The following is a 5660-nucleotide window of genomic DNA, read 5'->3' on the forward strand; positions in this document are numbered from 1 at the left end:
CTCAGATAGATCTATCCGGTTGGATCATAGGAGTAGAAATCGATTCATGAATTAATCGTAACACATCTAATTATGCATAACATAACTATTTTACTTATTTTTACATGTATATCATAATCATATTCACAAAAATCGTTTTTTTTTATGATTTTTCTGTTTCCTTTTTTCCTAAACTGGCCAGTAGAGGGCACTGTTTATAATGTTATTAAGTGGTCCTTCAAACAAATCCACCTTTCCCCAACAGCTATTATTACTGTAGAACTTATTCATCTACGTATTATCTTATTTATTTACTGTTACAGGAAATCCATGCATGCACAGGAACGCACACTCCAAATCAAGACACAACTAGAATTTGGATCAGGAACTTTGCTATAAAAACTACACAGCAATCTTATATATATCTGTTGCTTGAATATAGATAATTGTCACTGATTGTATTGCTAATAAAACCTGAGTCCTGTCTCTGCAGGATAATGCTCAATGCAAAGGTCTGTAGTTTCACCTCTGCAGAGTGTGATGCTGCACAGCTCATCCCAGCAGAGTTCTTCTTACACGCCAGCTGTTAATGCACTGAACAGTAGTCACACATGAGAGAAGCGCCAGCGTGTACTGTCACGATTTGATTCACGGTTTGCAGAGAGGTGGCATTGTGGGAAAAAAGAGGGTGGGTGGGAAAGTGAGAAGATTGTAGAGAAGTAGATTTTGCCTTTTGAAGTATTATGTTCTGTGTTTTTATGAGTAATTCCTAAAAGTGACAAGTGTGGACAATTTTATTTTGAAATTATAAACAAAAAAATGTCATATCACATAAATATATACTATCTATTATGATATGAGTCCTACTTTGTGGTAAATTATGACTTAAGTCAAAAGAAGGAAAGCATTAAGTCTTTTTTAGTTCCTTTATAGTCATCTGATCTGTTTCAAAGTGTTCCTAGTGGTCTTTTAAGCACGATTATACCGTTCTTTGGCAAAATAATAATAAAAAAAAAAAAAACCTGTTTCATTTTCAGTTTCTGTAGAGCGGTGGTATTTCAGTAAAAAAATTGCCACTGAGTTGTGGACGTAACCTTGTGCAGATCCCATCCCCTTTCCCGTCCCCGTTGCTGAGAGCTCTCTGTTTGGCTCTCCTGCTAGCTTACAGCCCCTCACACCCCAACCTAACTTTAGCAGTGCAACAAAAATGGCGTGCAATATCAGAGCTTTTTATGGTTTTGAACCAGATACCTACATGGATGAGGACAGGTAAGATGCACATGGATCGAGTCGTTTAGATCCATACATCGAACAGTTTGTGGCCCCGCCCATCATATTTTCTGCATCACCAATATGATCTTTTTCAATTTTTTCGTCTGCTCCTGATTAACAACAATATAAAGAAATGCTCAAAAAATGCAAATTTAAGCTGAATTTTCTTCATTCATGCCATCTATCATCAGAAAAAATCCAAATGAGCATGTTAAGAAACACTAAAAATTCAAATTTCATTAAAGTGGGCTTTAAAAGAAAATGTAGATATAAAATTAACAACCATAAACTTGTTTTTGTAGCACAATATGGAAAAAAAAATCAAGCTGTTTTATAAATTATTACTTCGTTGTAGTTTATCATTTAAACAATGGTAATAATTAACCCTTTAACTACCGGCTCCACTAAACAGCTGAGCACAATAAGTGCAACATTGGATCAATTAACAGAAAAGTTCTGTGTTTTGTTCCATTTGAAATTATTAGTTTTCATCAAACTTTAAATTTTGAGTTGATGGTTTACTGAACTTAAACATTTAACCTGATAAAAAGTTTTTTTTTCAATTGTAATTATGTTATTTAATCCAATGTTTTACTTTTTACAGTGTAAAAAATGTGTATTACTCCTTTGAGGCAATAAGTGTCAGAAAGATCATTTTTTACATCAAATTTGTCTTGGTTGGGTAGTTAAAGGGTTAAAATATTTTATACATTTTTTGGGTGAAATAATTTATATAGCAATTTACCTTTTTGAAATATAAAAGAAAAAAATAGACTAGTTTAGAAAGCATTTGATGGAATACAAAAATGATAACATATAATAGAAAAATAGAATAGAAACAATAGGATGTAATAAAAAATCAATATATTAGAAAAATAAATAACAGAATATAATAGAAAATAGAAAAGAATAGAAAATATTTTTTGAATAAAAAAATAGAGTAATGGAATATAATTGAACAAAATAGACAAGAAAATGCTAGAATAGAAAAAATAAAATAGAACAGAATTTTATTACAGACTCGACCATCCTCCCTCAAAAAAAACAAGAACATAAGACATACAGAATAATTAAGATATTATTAAAATCACATATGAAACAGTGAACAGGACTAAAGAAGCAGCGCTTCCAGCAGCAGGTCCGCGGTCACGTGGTCCCTCGGAGCATCCTGGCGGATCCTGCGCGTGTCCGCGTCTCCACTCTGAGCGTGGACCTTCCCCGTCCTCCTCTGCGTGGTTAACCGCAGCATCTCTGCTCCTTTCCTCCCGCTGTGGGTTCGTTCTCCTTTTCCTGCAGGTAGGTGGGGTCCTCAAATGCGCCACAGGCTGGATGGACTTATGATCGTGCAGTGAACGCATCACCAAAGAGAAAAAAGGTGTAAATCTGCACCGATGTGAGGAGAAGCGTCTGTGTGGAGCTTCGCTGGGAGGGATGCGCCGCTGCGTTGTGCGCAGGCGGAGGCTGTTGTGTTGTTGCTGTTGTGTTGCCGATTTGTGCTGCACTGGTTTGTATTTGCAGACCAGCAATCTAAATCGATGCAGACTGGTGTTTATGTATGTATGCATACATTTTTAATCAAACGTGACAGTAAAGCTGAGGATGCAAAAAAAAGGGGTCATGCTGGGAGATAATGACTCAGCAATCATCTGCTGACGAGAGGAAACTGAACTAACTTCCGAGAAGCGGCTGGTTTGTTTCCCTGGAAACCAGCTGGAGCCCAGGTTACCCGACACCCTCCAGCCTCTGTGTTTTGCAAATAGGGAGTCTTGGAGTGAAAGTGTGAATATTGATTTGAGCAGCACTTCCAGGCTGATGATCATTCCACCAGAGGAAACCCAGCTGCTGTGTAAGTTCCTTTCTAACCCCGATGATGCCATCCATCACTGACATGATTTATGGATGCAAAATGTAAATGGATCAGGAATGAAATTATAAATAAAGCAAAATGCTAAGTTTGGAGCTACAAGGAAAGAGACAAACAAGAGGTTGATGGATGAGGTGAATGTGGTGGATGTGACAGAAGTGGATGGGTTAGATGGAGGCGGATGATTCGCCGTGGCAACCTCTTAAAAAAAAGAATACTTTTACAGCTTTATTTATGATACAAGAAGTCTTTAAACAGTTTCATCATTTTATTGTATTTTTAAATCTATTTGTATCATCTGAGCTGTGCAGTACAGAGAGAAATTGCGCAATGACGTGTTTAAATTTTCCAATCACTACACCATGTGATTATAGAAAATGATTATCAATTCAACACATGAATGTGTGTTAAATATCTATTTCAAAGTAGATGCAAAATTGCGATATAATACAAATAGATAAATATGTACAAAATGTAAAGCTTTTATGACGTCTTGCTTTCAGCTAAATACAGTAAAATTAATGGGATGTTTCCAGTAAATGTTTTTATATTTAACAAAACGTTTGCAAATTTTTCCTAGTTAAAAACCTTTTTTATTTGAATTGCTCCTTGCACAGTAGAGAATAGAAATCATGTTTAAATTATGTAATATTACTATATTTATGTGGATGGGATTATTGGCAGATAACTTCTAAAATGTGAGTGACCAGTGTTGAACATTTTTCTTGTTTGCACTTATTTTGAAGGATGAAATATGTTTGGCTGATGGTGAATTGTGTCCTTGGCTGCACTAATTTTGTTTAGGGTTAGGGACGCCCCAGACCTAGAGTTAGGGTTAAGAAGCTCTAAAGGTTGGGTTGGGGTTAGGGTCAGGACACCCCGGACCCCGAGTTAGCCTTATGTTCAAGATACCCTAAAAACATCCTCCATTCAGCTTTGGACACATGTATGTAAAATAATAATGTCTTAACATAGTCATGCTCAAAATATTGGCATATTGGATGCACAAGGCAAATCATGTAACCTTCAATGGTTGAAAAAATGCAGATCCAGAGTAAATAATGTGCTGTAATTGTCTTTTCAATCTTTTTTTTTAATTTAGAGCTCACTACTCATTCCTTCCACACTTTCCATAGAAAAAACTGAAATGTGCTGCTTATCTACAAGTCACGATATTGCACTTTCCCTCAGCTTTGTCCATGAAAACCCGTCTGTCAGTGTGTACTCTGAAATCCAAGATCCTGTCGTCCTGATTCTGAAACTATTATTTGCTGCTTCATTGTGCCTCCAACAAATCAAATGTTTACAGCGACAGTTCAGCGTTTTTACCAGTAAATAAATAAACGTCTGATCTCATAGACAATTAGACAAGTGTTTGAAGGAAACTGAATTTTGTCTAATTCTTCACTGATGTCTCAGTCAGAATCCCATATTTTTATCCATGACATGGATTTGTTTGGATTTGTGGGCTCATGGAAACACTGTTGCATGAGAATCAAGTTATGTTCAAACACAGTTAATGATCCCAGCACAAATGACGACACAAGATCACTAAACACGTAGCATAAACACAGAAAATAGCAGGACAGATGGTGTTGCAGTTTACTTTTAGTGACTTTGGTAAACAGAACAGGTCATGGTTGACTCTATGGCTTTAAGGGTCCAGACCTTCAGTCCAATAGTGCCCTTCTTCTCCACAATCCACTATAGTGTTTGTGTTTTTATTGCTAAACATCCTGACTTGCTTCTTTACCTAGTCCTACCTTTGATTTTGACAATCAAAAAGAATATCGGCCCACAAGTCTTTAGGTATGTACTAGATTATTATTTAGTAAGAAAAATATTCTTGCATGTTTGCGACTCCAGACACGCATCGGGCCCTTCTCGCGGATGTCCACAGTGAAGAACTTCCCCGGTGGACTTCCTCGGTTGGTATCTAGCAGCTGACTTGTACCTGGTGCAGACCAGTAGAATCCGACTGTTTAGTAAAAACAAAACATTGTGAGGGCCCGTGACAGATGCTGGCCATGGCGTTGGCACAATGTGAAGGTGAAGAAATTCAATAAAGCGTGGATTTATAAGTTCTTTGGGCAGTTTAATTTGTATTTCTGTGGTTTTAACGTGGTTAATTTGTGAAACATCAGTGAAAATTGTCACATAAAAGACCTCAACTTTTCTCACGTGTATTCAGGCATGACCAATTTTCATCTCTGAAATATGCACAATGGTACAAATCTAGTGAACAAATAAAGATCATTTACAGAGGATGAAGATAAACTTCACCCTCGAAAGTTAAGGTAAACTGGAAATACACACCCGTACAGGCCAGTGTGTGATGGCATTAACCTACCCCTGGCCTGAAGAAGGTCAGGGGTCAAGGGGTCTATGTGATTCCCCTAAAGCCATGGTTATAGCTGTAAAGGTTGTCAATCAGTCACAATCTCCTGTTTCTGGCTAATTTTATCAATCATTTCCATTAAATTTGCTGTAAATAATGAATTTAGATGTGATAGGTTGTTAAATCAAAAACCCTGAAGCAACTTAC

At 36.8% G+C, this 5660-nt stretch overlaps 1 protein-coding gene across 1 annotated transcript in view; it reads left to right on the plus strand.

The window, feature by feature from the left end:
• The first annotated feature begins 2627 nt into the window (after positions 1-2627).
• slc4a3 (solute carrier family 4 member 3) overlaps positions 2628-5660 on the plus strand; it is a 42876-nt gene continuing 39843 nt past the window's right edge. The window contains exon 1 of the mRNA XM_036209768.1: positions 2628-3097. The gene's annotated coding sequence lies outside the window, so the exon portion shown is untranslated. The remainder of the gene's footprint in view (positions 3098-5660) is intronic.

The sequence above is a fragment of the Oryzias melastigma genome, linkage group LG21 (assembly GCF_002922805.2).
Source record: "Oryzias melastigma strain HK-1 linkage group LG21, ASM292280v2, whole genome shotgun sequence".
NCBI classification, from domain to species: domain Eukaryota; kingdom Metazoa; phylum Chordata; class Actinopteri; order Beloniformes; family Adrianichthyidae; genus Oryzias; species Oryzias melastigma.